The sequence below is a fragment of the Ostrea edulis genome, chromosome 8 (assembly GCF_947568905.1).
Source record: "Ostrea edulis chromosome 8, xbOstEdul1.1, whole genome shotgun sequence".
NCBI lineage: Eukaryota > Metazoa > Mollusca > Bivalvia > Ostreida > Ostreidae > Ostrea > Ostrea edulis.
Window position 1 is genome coordinate 10,216,140 of NC_079171.1, and position 18,714 is coordinate 10,234,853.

Here is an 18,714-nt window from a genome sequence, read left to right on the forward strand (position 1 = left end):
CATATAGAGCTCGCGGTGTCCGTGGTTGCCCAACTCTCTGTTACGTATTGCTCATAGGGTTTTGAGATTGATCCCTATGCATTATCTTCACCTTTCATATAAAACAGTATGTATTTGGTTTTCGTATATCAGCACTATATAAAACATTGACATATATTTTGTATGTAAGCACAATATAAAACATCAGTATGTTTTTTTGTATGTAAGCACTATATAATCCGTTGGTATGGAAGATATGGAATATAAAGACAACGAACATTGATCAATTTCATAACTACTATACGCAATGTAAAATAGATAGTTGAGCAAAAAATGGGCCGCTATACACACCAGAGGTAGGATCAGATGCCTAGGAGGGGTAAACATATTTTTGGTTTGTATATAAGCACTATATGTAACATTGGTATTTGTTTTGTATATAAGCATTATATGATGTATTGGTATTTTTTTTATATATCCAAACACTATACAATAAATTGGTATGTATATTTTTCTATAGGTACTTCCCATTCCAAAATTTGCATACACATGCAGACGTTCCTCGCCAACTTTTAATGATGTTCTTTAAATAGTGATTTATACATAGTGTTTACAGTCGTAGCAATGCAAGTTTCTTATCTTACCAACATCTACTGTGGTAGTTTACTTGAGGCTTAAAGTGCAGTTTTATGTTCACACAGCATGATGACACTCACGTGAGATGTCATTGATAAGGACGAGGTGTAGGGTGCTGTTTGCATTTTAAATGTGATTTCACACTTCTTATATCCCCAAACTTCACGGACGCAATCTTACATCTAGCAAGGCGAGTTGTAGATTAATTTAGCTCTTGAATAGCTACATTTAACTTTACAGAAGTCAGAGCGGACAGTTCAATGATAGTGGAGCGTACAATTTCAGGTAAATAATAAATCGGTTTTTTTTTCATTTAGCACAATTATTATCAAAAGACTACTTAACATCGTGGTCCTATATAAAACATATTCAAAGACAGAAATGTGAGAGAATAGAAAAATAGAAAATAAAATATAAAGTAAAAGCATAAAATATATACACGATATCAGTGTGCTGAAAATATTACATGCAAAAATACTGCTTTAATATTTCATATGAACGGGATAGTATTTTTGATGTTCAAAACTGAGTTAATGAAATATCATTCTGGCTATCATATGTAGGTTACATTGTTTGCATTTTAAAGACATATCAAGGGGCATTTAATGTATCACTGATCTGTGGTAAAAACCTCGATACAATGATTTGCTCTACTAAGAACTCTGGTATATTGAATCACTTCATGGGAAATTTCTGTTTAATTGATTAAACCATGGTACAGTAAGCTGTACACGCAAACAAGTCATATATTAATTATAAATAACTATGGTACAACTCCCATACATTAATTTACTACAGTAAAACATTAATACACTGATTTACCATTGTAAAACATTGATGTCATGATTTTGACTAGTGAACACGTAATTCCCAGCTGGTTATAAGTTTGATCACTGTTCGTTATCTTCACCGTTCATGCATTTTTGCACACCGATCTGATATGTGAACTGCATTTTTAGAACATATTGGCTATTGTGATGTCACCCGCATCACACAGTGCAACATCTGCGTAATCATTACCAAGTGTATGATAAAAATAGATACGTAATATACAAAATAACTGTTATGATTACTACAAAGGTTCTGATCTCTCGTGAGTGTCTCTTGATTTTTATAACGAACTGCTCATCATAATATTTGTCAAATATCATTCGATGTTAGAAAGGCAGCTATACACCCTTTGTCTTTTAGTATCTGTTAATTAGATTGTCATAACGACCGTAACACTGACTATTTATCAGAGATCCGAGTAAGTTTTTATTTATATAATTTGTGTACAGATCATGATATATTTGTACAAACAGTGCTTAGGGTGAACAAAGTACAAAGATTGATCACTACCCATACATTTCTTAATTTGTTTGCTAGATTTAGTATTAGTGAAATATGAATTGATCCATCTCCATATCTATCCATCACAACAATAAAAACCTATCACCTTTCAACATTGTACAAAACGATTCCTAACGATATATTAAAGATACGTTTTGACATCAAACACAGTTGCTTCTTCAACAAGAATGGAAAAAAAAAGAAATATTCATATCTAGTGATAAGTCATCCCAAAATAATACTGTGCTAAACAACACTTTGATTCCAAGCACAAGTACTCTTGAGTTAAAAAAATGCTGGAGTTCCTCATTAACAATATCTTCATGGTCTTTTTTCATCAGGTCTTCCAATAGTCTTTTGGAATTCACATGGGTACCAATTATGTTTCTTTGTTAGCTGACCTGACTTGTTATTCTTGTGAAGCAGAATTTATTTTAAAATTTCTACTCGAAAAGAAAAAAAAATCGTGTTTTGGCCTTCAATTCGACATCTATTATTATTATTATCATTTTGTTTATTCAGGTAAAGCATTAGATACATTGCAAATCTTAATGATATACATTGTAAAATACATTAATAATGTCAATTAGGGATCACAAATGAATATTTGACACATTACCATCATATGTACACATTAGCACTCCGGATATTATCACAGGTATAGCCACCAACAACATCATTATCAAAATACATGGTTATCACAGTACCAGGTCTTATCACAGACAATATAAATTACATACTTTAAATAAATCTTTACCTAGGATAACCCATGAAAGCATATATTATGTATGACTAAGACAGCATAGACAAAAATAAGATTGAGCATTAGGTGATTTTCCTAGCCCAAATTAAATAAAACTATGTACATTGTTTGATTATATATTGATACAAAATATTTTTTTAAAATATATCATTATACACCATAAAACATTATATATAAATGCTATCTTCCCTCCTACGAGCTTCTTCTGCTTAAAATGGTAAGATAATAAAAATTTGAACTATTGTAAGCCTTAACCCTAGGAACATGATAATAAAAATTGGAGGCTCTCCTAGTAGCATTATCATTTTGATCAAATTTTTCATGTAAATAATTTGGTACAAGACCATAGTTGATGTTAAAGACATGTTTGAATCTTAATTGTTTAATACAATCTGCTACACAGAGTGTGTTTATTGAATCTAGAATATCACAATTTATACTAGTTCTGGGGTTCGGATTTAAGATGAATCTTATTGTTTTGTTTTGAAGAACTTGTAGCTTTTTCTTCAAGGATTTAGATAAGCTTTCATACCATGCAGAAGGACAATTATCAAAGTAATACTGAATAAGAAGATAATATTAACCTTGACCTTTTATTCAACCAATTTCCATTTCTATAAAGACACTTACGTCTGGGGTTGACCTTGGACATAATCTTAACCACTATGAGATGCCATTAAAAAAAAAATAATAGCAATTGTTATTCCCAGATATTTCACGAACTCACTAGATTTAATAACATGACCGAGATATTTAAGCTCAAACTGACTTTTATTTTTTGTTAGATTGCGACAAAGGCCAAAAAGAATACACTCTGATGATTAAAGTTATACGTGTTTTTAGTACACTTGTACCTATTGTTAAAAAAAATGCTGATATTTCACTAAGGTCAGTGCTCTTTGCTGTGCTTAGACCAAGACATTGTTCAAATACAAAAGTTTCAGACACTGAACCTAAAATTAGGGTATTGTTATGAAAATTTCTATCTGAATTAAAACTTCTAAAAATATTGACACGGCATTAAATGTACCCTTTGCAGTGGGCAGGGATCCCACAAGTTTTGATGCAACTGTAGTAAAAAAGGTATTAGAATGATTAGCAATTTCCGAATCATCATGACAAACATCATCCTTAATATTCAAAATATTTTTTTTCTTTTGGTTTCTATAACCTAAATCTTTCAAATGTTCCTAGATTTTTTTAAGGATTATCCTTATTTTCTTCAAGTTTATCAGATACATATTCTGATCCCCCTTCTTAAATCTTTCTTTGAAGTGAATTTCTAACTCCTGAACTTTTTCTTTTCTTCTGATCTTCAACGTTTTTACTTTTTTTTTTAAATATTTAAAAGCTTATCTCTTTCATCTATAAGATATAATATTTCATGATTTATCCATAGTTATGTTCTCTGTTTCAACCTCACTTGTTTTACAGGTGCAACTATAATGACAATGTTTAAAAACATATCATTGAAGACATTCCAGTTTAAATCAACACAATCAGATGATGTACAAGATGTCCAGTCAATTTTTTTCTAATTCTTCAACAAATAAAGTAGAATCAAATTTTTTCAGTAATCTAATTTTGACAGTATCATGTCCTTTGATTTGTCCTTTAGAGATTTCTCTCGTACAAAAAATCGGATCATGATCACAAATACCCGTTACAATAGTTCCTGATTGAACTTTTTTTTTAAATTGTTAACAAGAAGATGATCAATCAGTGAAGCGCCCATTTCTGAGATTCTAGTTGAACTTAAAATCAATTGACTAAGACCGGGCAAATTTAAAACATGCTTATATCCTTCAAATAATGGATTTTTCTTACTCTTCCTACACCTGTTAATATCACCAAGAATAATGTTGTCTAAATCAGATCTTATGCACCCTAGGCACTCTTCAAAATGTCCAAAAAAAACTGCTGATCCTATGGTGGTCTGTATACTGTGCCCACTATGAATGGTTTTGCTTTTGGTAGATATATATCTGCCCACACTGATTCTGTAGCGTCTGAAATTAACTGTTGGAAGATTGCAAATTTATTGTTGATAAGCATGCATACCCCACCACCTTTTCTATTCCTGTCTTTTCGGATTGCTCAGTAGCCCTCAATATGGATTTCTGAGTCGTTAACTGAACAGTCTGGGTATGTTTCACATATTCCAATAATTGTTGCTTTAGTTTTTTCTGCTATGATTCGGATTTCAGATATCTTTGGGAGTAATGATCTAACACGTAAGTGTATGAAGTGCATACCTCTACGCTTAAAGCATTGGAACTTTTCATTATGCATACATGTATCTTTAAAGTCGTGTCAGTGCTCCATTCCTAGTGGGAGGGTCGTTGGAGATGTCTACATTTGGATTCCCTCAGCTCTAGTCTGCATGGAGCTGGTGCAATATTCGCACTTATAAAAATGTTGTTTCTTTTTTGTAAGAAGTACTGAATCTTTTGTGGATTTCTGTGCTTAAACATTTAATGTGTGTCTTCTGATGACAACTAACACACTCTGCACTGCAGCTCTGCTACTAGCTATAACTCCTCGAGAACATACAGGGCATGGATGCTTTGGTGTACGTGTGCTTGGGCCAGGGTTTATGTGTACATCTCCACTTCTTATAAGTGTAAGGCAGGCAAAACATGTTAATGATGGTTTCGATACAATTGGGATTTTCACTGAAGAATTTTTCGTGACATGATTTTCCCCGAATTTCCTCTGATCATAATCAGGATTGTTTATCAGCAGTTTACAAAACAAAGACGATATAAGCTCAGCGTCTGACAATTCTGACAAATCGCATCCTCGAAGGTGATATAAATCTGATGTAACAATTTTAAACTCCTTGTACATGTTAGAATTTAGTAAAAAGCATAAAAGAATGATACTGACAAAAAGTATGTGCTGTCCTGTCATCCCTATCCCGGTTTAGATATATCTATGAACCATTATCAATTAAGAATAATAATTTCAATGCATATGCTGATCTGATACATCCCAGTAAACTCCAAATAAAATACACCAGAGAGTCGTCCACTTAATGCTGATATATTCTATTGGAAATAGATATTAATGTCAAAGTAAAAGCTTAACTTTATGAAAAATGGAATTATTTCAGATTCTCCATCTTCAATGTCCCATTTTTATGCAGCGATATTCCTTTATCAACTGCATATGGTGTTTGTATGGTGTTTATATATTTCAAACGATTCGATACACAAGATCTTGTTCTATGTATGGTCAGCTTGTAAACTGAGGCAGACTATGACAAATAGGTTGATAATGCAGGGATTTCAGTATTCTCGTTTATTGTCTGCATTTCGCAAATTATATGGTTGTTATAGCGATGAAGTTTGTCAATACATCCTATCATTGGGTCAAACGCTGTCTGACCTATTTCATACGAAACGTTTTGCCGTCTTGACACACTGATTTTCACTACGGATAACTCCGTTTACACGATCAAGATATGGATCTCACGGCGGCTGTGACCGGTCAACAGGGAATACTTACTCCTCCTAGGTACCTGATCCCACCTAAGTCCAGGGTCCGTGTTTGTCCAACTTTCTATTTTGTATTTCTTATAGGAGTTTTGATATTGAGCTATATTCCTTATCTTCACCTTTCGTACAGGTATGTTGTTTAAGAAATTATTTCAAACCCGCTCTTTATTGCCAAAACCCTGGTCGTTTGTTTGGACAAATGAATATACAAGACCTGTTTTACAATGCGAATTTGAATTGTCTTAATTCCAAAGCAGGTACAGAGTAGTCATTTAAATATTGATGAAATACTTTTAGGCACATATATTTGACAACTATATAAAGTTTACTTTTATACTTGGAATAGGATGTTCAAAAATTGTTCCTATTGTAGAGGGTTTAGTCACTAGCTTTAAGTTGAATGATTTAACATTTGGATTTATACGTGATGCTTACAATTAACTTTCATGAATATATAAGGTAACACATCTATAAATGTTGCTTACAATCGTTAGCAATGATGATTCTCTTTGTCATGCCGTCCCATATCGTGACACCAGACTTGTGTTTTAAAGGTCCCGTTTTTGTGCAAACAGTATGAGAACATTCACGTAACATGTCATTGATAAGGACGGTATACAGGGTTAACCTTGTGTTTTGATGAAATGACGAATATAACAGTGATCAATATCATAAATGAATCCCATCCAGAATATAAAGATAAAGAGTATGGTAATCACTCCACTTTCTCCAGATCACCAAACTTCTTGATCACCATCTTTCAAAAAGTCACCTGCAAATTTACAAATATCAAAGTAGGTAGGTAAATATTAACTCTCCTGTGAAAGTTTCAGATACATTAGAAATCCTTACATGTAATCAAATGAAGGTATCTTTAATATTTATATCACATAATTTACTCCAAAAGAAAAGGAAAATGATGTGAGAATGAAATCACCAGTGGTAAGATCAAGTGCCTGCCGTAAGCATGATGTCTTGATGAGGTAACCGGTGAGTTTCATATTCAAAATTAATATCTAAAGAACGGTTTATCAATTGGTATGACGCACGCAAGATGACATTCGACCCACTGACTGATGGTGATAACAAATAAGATACATACGACAATCAGAAAACTTTTGAAACGAGGCTAATAAAGTACCTGTTTATTCGTCAGTGGTCTGATTCAGTCTGAATCTACGTAATATGTGCAAACAGTGCCCCGGGTTATTCTAGGTAGGTAAATATTAACTCTCCTATGGAAGTTTCAGATTCATTAGAAATCCTTACATGTAATCAAATGAAGGTATGTTTAATATTCATATCACTTAATCTACTCAACAAGAAAAGGAAAAGGAAAATAATGTGAGAATGAAATCATCAGGGGTAGGATCAGGTGTTTGTTGTGAGCCTGATATCTTGATGAGGTAACCGGTGAATTTAGTATTCAAAATTAATATCTAAAGAACGGCTTATCAATTGGTATGCCACACGTCAGATGACATTCAACCCACTGACTGGTGGTGATAACAAATAAGATACATACGACAATGAGAAAACTTTTGAAACGAGGCTAATAAAGTACCTGTTTATTCGTCAGTGGTCTGATTCAGTCTGAATCTACGTAATATGTGCAAATAGTGCCCCAGATTATTCTGAAGTATGTATGGCCACATATCGCACATTTATTGATTTTTGTGCCTGATTCTGTGTACACACAATATAGCTCTCACTCGAACTGTCAAAACTTAGGTTAATGGAGAGGTGATTACTCATTGTGCTGACTCCGTTCACTCTAGATCTCCGATTTTCACGACCTTACATTAAACCTGCCAAACTACACATAAATGTAGTTCTGCATTAACTAATCTCCGCAGAAATAAAGTTGTTGGATGAAAAACTAAACTTGTTGAAATAAATTTTATCTTTTATAGCAAAGCTGGTTTTCTTGGACACTCTGACAAGTAATCAAACTTTAAGACTGTTCACAATAATCAGTTATGAAAATGTGTTTGTAGAGAATGACCTAATAATGCATGTGTTTAGTAAATCAAACGTGATAAAGAATAGATAGGTTGCATGAGGAATTTTGTTTGGCTTTAAACACATTTAGTCGACATTTAAAACTGAATGCTGACTTTAAGCGAGACTGTTGAAACATCTGTACCATGAATTTGTTTGCCAGTAGCTTGCCTTGATTTGACAATTAGTGTTGGCTGCCATGGAAATATAAATTGTTATTCCTTTTCAAATTCGGAATCCACGCAAATGAATTAAATATTCAAATGAAGAGAATGTTTTTATCGACAGACGTTACTAAAGTCAATGTTATAGTGGACAAATATCAATTCTGATAGATAAGTCATATCGCTATGGTAACAAAATATCACAATACAGCAAATTTGATTTTCACATTCTTTCTAAGCAAATTTCATTTTATTATACGTCAACCATCTTCTTCAATCATGAAAACTCTTAATTTGTAACAGATAATAAATGCACCTTTTATTCATTTTATATTGATTTATTTCTTCAAATGTGCATGCTTTCAATATATACTACTCAAAATTTGATAATAATCATATATATTTTTATGTTTAAAAAATTAATAACAGCATAACTGGCAATATTGCGTCCAAGTGAAATCAAAAACGTCTTCAACAAACTTGCACGTGTATTTCATGCCATGGGAAATGCGTTTCTCATCACAGTTTCTGCTTTTGCTACCATTGCACGATTTTCACTCAGGCATCGGTGTCTCATTCTTTCTAAAATTTCAAACTCACTTGAGTGTTTACACTATGTTTATCAACACAATGCCCCCTCAACGTGTAAGGCGTCGCCTGACAACATAACAACTGGGCAGATGTATTGGAATGCTTGACGTTGGTCATTCACAACGTGACGTTGCAAATGCACTAAACGTCAGCCAGAGCGTTGTAAACAGGGCCTGGGACCGACAGCAAACTTTTGGTACAGCAGCACACCGACATGGGGGTGATCGTCCGAGGTCGACAACCCAACGCCAAGACCATTTTGTGGCTCTTCAGGCACGACGCCATCCCTTCTAGACAGCAACTAGCCTACGTAACGACCTCCTGAACGCCTCGGGGGTGAATGTGTCCACTCAAACGATACGGAATCGGCTTCACAAAACAAGTCTCAACTCGAGAAGGGCATGTGTTCGAGTCCCTCTGACTGTTCAACACCGGCGGGAGGGATTGGACTGGGCTGAAGATCATGTCACTTGGACACAGAACGATTGGGTTCAAGTTCTGTTCACCGATGAGTCCAGGCATTGTTTGGACTTTACAGACAGGAGGTACCGATTGTGGCGAGGTCAACGGGAACGTTTCCATGATGCCAACATCAGTGAACATGACCGTTATGGTGTTGATTCCATCATGGTCTGGGGTGGAATCAGCAGGGATGGAAGAACAGATTTTCATGTCCTGGAGAGAGGAACAATGACGGGGGTGCGGTACCGGGATGAGATCCTCGATGTTTACGTCAGACCCTACGCTGGTGCTGTTGACCTTGAGTTCATCCTGATGGATGATAACGACCGTCCTCATCGCGCCAGGGAGATGGAGCAGTACCTTCAGCAGGAGACAATTGTCGGTATGGACTGGCCAGCGCGCTCGCCGGACTTGAACCCGATTGAGCATGTATGGAACATGCTGCAGGTTGCCCTTTCACGCCGTAGAGCACAACACACCACTTTGGCATAGCTCGGAAACGCCCTCGTGGAAGAGTTGAACATCATTCCCATTGGAAACATCCGGGTGCTTATTGACAGCATGGCTCGACGTTGTCAAGCCGTCATGATGCAAGGGGAGGCCATACCCGGTGTTGACACTTCATCGACAAAGTGTAATGATGGACTATCCCCAAAGACTGTGTAATTCTTTCTCTGGTTTGCTGTTAACATTTTGTAATGAAATGCCTTTTGGTGTTGTTATCAGATTTCAAGCATTCCGTATTGATAAAAGTTCATACCGTTCATGAATTTTCATTCATTACCTGAGTGAACACGTTTCTGAGTCAAATTTATCTTTTGTTATGTTAGTTGTAAATTACACATAAATAACCTAGTGATCCTTATCAAATTTTGAGTAGTATATGTATAATACAAATATCACTAATTGCATTGTATATCTTAAGACTTGTATCAACATTCATCAGAATAACTACCTTTTTTTAGAAAATGCATATTTGCAAATTTCACTTCTTTAAAACTATCATGTACATTTTTTTTTTACCTTGCCATTCGAATTAAGTGTGACATTTAAATTGAATCATTGATCTTTAAAACTTCTTAAAGTCAAATAAACATGATACATAAACACTGTAATTCATTATTGATTCATGAGGCATTAACACTCCCTCATTTAAATATTAGCTCTACTTACTATGTATATGCAAGAGCTAATATGCCATTACCACGTATGAAATCTATTAAACTAACAGTTATTTATAAATGACTTGATAATCTACATAGTTACTTATGAGGACGTATTTTGACATTGATTTGCGATCTTGGCATTTTAATAAAAACAATGAAGGTCCTCTATTTTCTAGAGTCTAGACGTTCATCATTGTCATTTGTTTTACATATAAACATAGATAGGTATGTGAATTATATTCCAACATCATAAGATGATCTTGCTTGTAACTCTAACGTATGTTCCTTCATGAATATACACACTGACCAAACAATACTGGCTGCCACGTCGCCCAGTATAAAACGGTGTCACTATGTGGAGTCTATAAAGGACACAGGCTCCTACAGATCGGTTGGTGTCCTTCGGATTATCCTTCGCTATATCAAAGATTTGTCTTATGTACAATTGTCAAATTGTCAACTTTGGTACAGAAACCAAAATTCTTATACCCAAATTAAAGACTGTTATTTTCCTTTCAGAGATATTGTTTTATAATTCATTTTCAGAACCCATGTGTTCAACCTCAACATGTTCTGTAAAAATTGCAAAACTGTGATATACTGATCACTAGAAATTCATTTAGTAGTAATCTAACTAGACGTAGTTTCTGTACCAAAACTTTTAATAATCTGACTCGTAAATCTTCTAACGTTGTCTACGCGATTGAGTGTAGCCGGTGTGGCTTAATTTATGTGGGAGAAACCAAGGGTTTGCTTAATAAAAGAATATCGGGGCACATATTTCAAATTAATAATGGTGATAATCAACTTTTTTTTACAAGCATTTTAATGCACCGGACCACTCCATCTTGTCCATGAGGGTAAGGATTTTAGAAAAAAATTACCATCACACAAACAATCCAACATTAAGCACCGCTTTTCGTAGACAACAAGAAGATCACTGGATCAGGACCCTAGGCACTGCATTTTCCTATGGATGCAATGATAATGTATAAGATATGGGAAATTTGACGAGTCCACAAGGAAATAACGTGAATGTGATGGGACTCTTTCCCAATACCCAAAAGACGCAGTCATGGACATCGTTCATATAAAATACCAAGTATAAATGTGGTCACGTTTGATTCCCTTTTGCCTTACGTCAACAGACAATTAGGTCCACATCATATTTGTACAAAACTTTACTCTATTCCATTGAGCGTTTTACACACGCTATTTGAAGAAGCTATGGCTAGTCTATACTTGGATTTTTCAACACCTGAATATAGACTGCACTCTATGATTATGGATGTTGCTTACCACAGGCTCTATAAAGCAGCACGGACCATGGATGATATTCCTTCCATATCATGCCGCCAGTTCCTTCAGCTCAAATTAAAAAAAAACAACAAAGGAATAGATGCCGTCAGCATAAGCAACATTCTTCATCATAAAAGGGTCCAGTCGTGTATTCCAACTTATTTCAAGTTCAAGTCTACACCCTGTATTTCCTACAGCTATACTTCTACTATTGCATCCAAACTGTTTAACTATAAACAAACGTTGCAGTGTCTAGATATAGACCATCGTATACGTAATCCACCAACATGTTCTTGTTCTTCATCTTCTTTCAACTATAGTATAGCTGGACATGTCATTACTGGTGATGTTGATATAGTTGAAAATGAGGACCTCAAATCACTTATTCTAAAAGGTCCTAAATACAGAGAACCTAGGTCTTTTAATTGGCGACATAACTTCATCTCTATTATGAATTCTGTCGAAGATTATGCCAGACGATGGGCTAAATATGAAAAAGAAGAACTTAATGCATTGTCAGAATGGGTTAAAAAAATTAGAGGGATATTAAAATTCCGCATTAGACATATGAAAACAAAAGTAAATACCATCTATCCTTCTGTGTTTAGTAAACCAGAAGTGATCAAAGAATTAAATAGGCTACATGAGGAATATGTTTTGGTTCCAGCTGGCAAAGCTAGTAACAACTTGACATTTAGAAGTAGCCCCCTATTTTCGGAGACCCAGGATCCGCCATTCACATATACTGTCCGTTCTAATTAACACAGCCTACAATATATGTAGGAATCTGCGGGAGACAGCGATTGCCATTTCATTTAAGAACTAAGCCCCGCCCAATTAATTGAATATTATAGTGACCATTTCAAACATATTTGTTTACAACCTAGGTCCATGTTTGTTCAACTCAATATTTTGTATTGCTTAGGAAATATATGAGATTGATCAGTGTTCGTTACCTCCACCTTTCTTTCATGATGTCTTACCAGTAAGTTATCGAGACACATTGATGTATTTTACCATTAAGTTATGAACACAGGTTACAGTTCTTTTACCAGTAAGTTATCAACACACATTGATGTTGTTTTATGAATACGTTATCAATACAGAGCTACTTTCATATTACAGTGTATATGTTATACCTTTCCTCAGAATCCCAATTTTACCTGATACCTAGCATTTACCACATTAATACTGATCCCTTATTTGGATTTTAGAGAAATGAATTTACGCGAGGACATCTTGTCCTGCTCAAAAGAAATCATCCACTTTATTAAAAAGGAAACAAAAATAGGAAGCTACCATTTCATCAAACATCGACACGAAACAAAATATAACAGATGTAAACCTCCAACAACTGTCATCGAATCTAGTTTATTATATCTAACACAGACACGAAATACAAGGATGCATTCTTAATTACTTGCATTTTATTCTGAAATTTTCAGACAGGTTTTTTAATCATAGAATGTGATTTGTTATTCTTTTTGTTTTGCTTTGAATTCGAATTATTCTCAAATTCTATTTCGTCGTGATGGAAGTCAGCTTTCTCTGACGTCATATCGCTATTTGATTCACTACTCTCTGCGATGATGTATCCCATGACGAGAGAGTACATTGAATCAAAATACAACGGGTATTGACACCCAACAGCGTTCTCCTGATCTACGTAAATGAAATATTAAAATGTGAAATGTGAGAACACCTGTATTGAGAACAGTAGAGTTCCTGTCTTTCCACGTCTTGTGATAGCGGTGCATTTACACAGAGTATTTTTTAAGGGAGCTCCTGTCATCATTTACTTTGAGAACAGTATGGATACGGTCTCAACAGATATGTCCCCTGTATTACGAAATAACTAGAAATATATTCTAGCGAATGACAAATGCCTGCCATGCATTACAAACTACTAGAGATACATTCTGGCAAATGTTTTGTGAGGCGATTTTTGCAGCTGTTTTATTGACAAGGTTACGGAAATATTTGAACTATATCATGTCAAAGACGTCTGGTCAGATTGTATAGGTAATCAAATGACTGATAAACGTTTCAATGAATCTATGAACATAATAACCCCATACCATATTGATTTAAACATACATCATGACTCAATAATAACCCGTTAAAGCTCTTCAATCTAGGTAAACATACAACGGATGTCTATTTCATAGTGTTACACGTTTGTGAAACTTAAATCTGCTATTTGATCATGCGATGTTGAGAATCCCTGTTTTGTCTTCTTATCTGCAGAATGTTGAAATCTTTCAACAGAGAATTTCCGAGCTTGTAGGTGATTTAAAGACATTTAATACAACACATAAGGTATCTAAACAGCTCGTCTGTGTTCATGCACTCAAGATTAGAAAAGGCATGTGTGTTGTCGATATGGTATGACTTGTTTACTAACTATATACGTCAAAGTGCCACTAGCCCCCCCCCCCCCCCCCACCCGACACCCCTGCGCCTGAAACAGTCAATAATAACGAAAAATCAACTGTACCCGACTTTGTCAGAAGTAAACCGTACGGTATCTTTGTGGCGTTTGACGGATCTAAAGGTGGACTACGTAAAATGCCACCCCCTTCTGTATTGAATATTTCTTATCGAAATGATCATTTATAGCCATTTTTCGGGTCTTCAACACTTTTAGAAAATGGGATGAAGGACGGAAAACATACAACGTTTAATCCGGGTTAGATTTGATCCTCAGTACCCCTGTTTTTTCGTTAGAGACGACTAAACCCATGTTGACCTTTTTGGAACAGTCACTGCATAATGCTAGCCTTTGTCGTCATTTAGGACAATGATTCTACCACAATAATGGCTATACCAGTGGGTACACAACATTGACAGCAACAGCGAGTACACAACAATGCTTGTATCAGTGGGTACAAAACAATATTTGAACTCTAAAAGCGGTTACACAACAATGACTCTAACAGCGAGTACACAACAAAGACTGTACCAGCGAGTACACAATAATGACCATCAGCGAGTAAACAATAATGTTATCAAGAAACCCCAGTTGCATACTTTACAGCATCCCATGGTTAAATTTTAATGTGATATATTGAAATCTATCCTCCAGTTTGATGTATTGGTTTACATTGTTAGTATCTGACAGACTGAATCCAGGACAACGAAGAAGTAAAAGTTGTGGATCTTTCTCTCAGAACAGGATATGCTTATTCCTTCTAGGCACCCAACCCCACGTCTGGTATATCCACGGGTCGGTGTTTGTCCAACTATCTATTTTATGTTGCTTATAGGAGTTATGAGATTGATCCATGTTCGCCATCTTCACTGCGCAATCGTCCATTCTTTAAATCAAAACGTAGCGACATGCATTCTAAAGCTCGCATGACAATAGTTTTATCTGTGTATAACTTCCTTGTCTTTTCTGTAAAGTTTCTTGCACAAATAACATATGAAAATATACTGATGTACTTGATTTAATTAGATTTAGTCGGCCAAAATGTAGTACTGATCTCTGATTGCATACTTTTATGAATGATTCAGTAGTATATGGTATCTCTGTGTTTGTATCACGTGGGGATCCGGGTAAGAATAAGTCCTCAGTATAACGTCGCTTGTCGTAAGAGGAGATTACATGGGGCAGTTGAGAATGCAAACACCAAGGTCCCCTGTCACTGCAGGTGTAGTACGATAAAAAATCACCTCTTGCTCAATGGACATAAGCGCCTAGCATAGGCCTAAGTTTTGCAGACCTTCGTTGGCAGTGGTAACGACTCTATATGAGTGAAATATTCTCTAGAGGGACGTTAAAGAATATTAATTCAATGAATTTGTTTGTATTTCATATAAACGGTATACAATACTTTGGTATGTGTTCGCTCTCTATATAGACACTATTGCATAATCAACATATAGAGCTCGCGGTGTCCGTGGTTGCCCAACTCTCTGTTACGTATTGCTCATAGGGTTTTGAGATTGATCCCTATGCATTATCTTCACCTCTCATATAAAACAGTATGTATTTGGTTTTCGTATATCAGCACTATATAAAACATTGACATTTATTTTGTATGTAAGCACAATATAAAACATCAGTATGTTTTTTGTATGTACGCACTATATAATCCATTGGTATGGAAGATATGAAATATAAAGACAACGAACATTGATCAATTTCATAACTACTATACGCAATGTAAAATAGATAGTTGAGCAAAAAATGGGCCCCTATACACACCAGGAGTGGGATCAGATGCCTAGGAGGGGTAAACATATTTTTGGTTTGTATATAAGCACTATATGTAACATTGGTATTTGTTTTGTATATAAGCATTATATGATGTATTGGTATATTTTTATATATCCAAACACTATACAATAAATTGGTATGTATATTTTTCTATAGGTACTTCCCATTCCAAAATTTGCATACACATGCAGACGTTCCTCGCCAACTTTTAATGATGTGCTTTAAATAGTGATTTATACATAGTGTTTACAGTCGTAGCAATGCAAGTTTCTTATCTTACCAACATCTACTGTGGTAGTTTACTTGAGGCTTAAAGTGCAGTTTTATGTTCACACAGCATGATGACACTCACGTGAGATGTCATTGTACAATTTCAGGTAAATAATAAATCGTTTTATTTTCTTTCCATTCAGCACAATTATTATCAAAAGACTACTTAACATCGTGGTCCTATATGAAACATATTCAAAGACAAATATGTGAGATAATAGAAAAATGGAAAACAAAATATAAAGTAAAAACATAAAAGATACCCACGATATCAATGGGCAACATGTGCTGAAAATATTACATGTTAAATTCCATATCATATGTCTAATCAGCAGGAATGGCCCGATATCAGCCCGATGACCGATTGCCCAATGGTTGACATGGTACCCGAGGACTGATCTAACATATGTTATGGATTTTGACATGTAATATTATATTGATCATACGCTGCACTTTCTCATGATTTAATATTTCATATGAACGGGGTAGTATTTGGATGTCCAAACTTGAGTTAATGAAATAGCATTCTGGTTATCATATGCAAGTTACAATTTTGCATTTTAAAGACATATCAAAGGGTATTTGATGTACCACTGTTCTGTGGTAAAAACCTCGATACAATGATTTACAATACTAAAAACTTTGGTATATTGAATCTACTTCATGGAAAATCTCTGATTTATTAATTAAACTATGGTACCGTAAGATGTACATGCAAACAAGTCATCTATCAATTATAGATTACTATGATACAACTCTCACACATTAATTTACTACAGAAAAACATTGATACATTGAATTACAATTGTAAAACATTGATACAATGATTTTCACTAGTGAACATATAATTTCCAGCTGGTTATGAGATTGTTGCGTCTTGATTTTTATAGCGGGCTGCTCATCATAATCGTTGTCAAATATAATTCCATGATAGAAATACAGCTATCCTCCCAGTTTGTATGTGTCAGCTAGATGGTCATAACGATCGTAACACTAAGTCGTTATTTATACAATATGTGTAAAATTCATGATGTATTTATACAAACAGTGTTTAGGGTAAAAAAAAAATAGTACAACGATTGATTGCAACCTACACATTTCTTATTTTTTCCCCTAAATTTATCCTTAAAAGTAAGTATTAGTTAAATATAATTTGACTCATGTCCATATCTATCAATCATAACAACAAAACGTACGAATTTTAACATTGTAAAAGACCACTCCTCACGATAAATTAAAGATGTTACCTTTTGACATGAAACACATTTGCTTCTTCAACAAAAATGGAAACGAGATTTATTCATATTTAGTGTTAATTCATCCCAAAATGATACTTTGTTAACCCCACTCTGATTCCAAGCACAAGTACTCTGAAGATGAATTAAAAATATGTTGGAGCTCCTCGTTGACAATATCTTCATGGTCGTTTGTGATGAGTTATTCCAACAGTCTTTTGAAAATCCCATGGGCACGAATTGTGCTCCTTTGTTAGCTGACCTAACTTTATATTCTCATGAAGAAGAATCTATTCTAAAACTTCTACGTGAGAAGAAAAAAATCTTGCTGTGGTCTTCAATTCGACATTTACATTTGTCGATGACGTATTATCTATTAAGCATAATAAATTTAAATCATGTGTCGATCTGATACACTCCAATGAACTTGGGAAAAAAGACACCAACAACTCGTACACTTCTGCTTCATACTTAACTATTTTATTGGAAATATATTTTAATGTTAAGCTAACAGCTCAACTTAATGAGAAACGGAATTATTTCAGCATCTCCATCGTCAAATTCCTATATTTATTTAGAAATAGTCCATTATCAACTGCATATGATATTTATATATTTCAACTGATTCAATATAAAGGATCTTGTTCCGCGTATGGTGAGATTTGAAACAGAAGCAGACTATGACAAATAAGTTGATGGTGCAGGGGTTTCAGTATTTTCGTTTATAGTCAGCATTTCGCAAAGTATATTGTTGTTGTATCGATATTGTTTGCCAATACAACCTATCAATGGGTTAAACGCTGTCTGACGTGTTTCATACGAATTGTTTTGCCGTCTTGGCACATTGATTTTGACAACGGATAACTCCGTTTACCTGATCAAGGTCAACAGTCGAAAAGAGATGCATATCCCTAGGTACTTGATCCCACTTCTGATATGTTCAAGGTTTCGTGTTTGTCCAGCTCTCTATTTTATATTGCTTATAGGAATTATGAGATAGATCACTGTTCCTTATCTTCACCTGTCATACAGGTATCCTCATTAACAAATTACGCCAAAATCTCTTTTTATTACCATAACTTTGACAATTTTTC

The 18,714-nt window shown here is 34.7% G+C and overlaps 1 protein-coding gene across 2 annotated transcripts in view; it reads left to right on the forward strand.

Annotated features, from left to right (window-relative positions):
- The first annotated feature begins 697 nt into the window (after window positions 1-697).
- LOC125661055 (uncharacterized) overlaps window positions 698-18,714 on the forward strand; it is a 55,159-nt gene continuing 37,142 nt past the window's right edge. Inside the window, exon 1 of one of the 2 annotated variants that reach the window (XM_056148158.1) lies at window positions 698-900. The gene's annotated coding sequence lies outside the window, so the exon portion shown is untranslated. The remainder of the gene's footprint in view (window positions 901-18,714) is intronic. The other variant, XM_056148156.1, reaches the window with a different exon arrangement.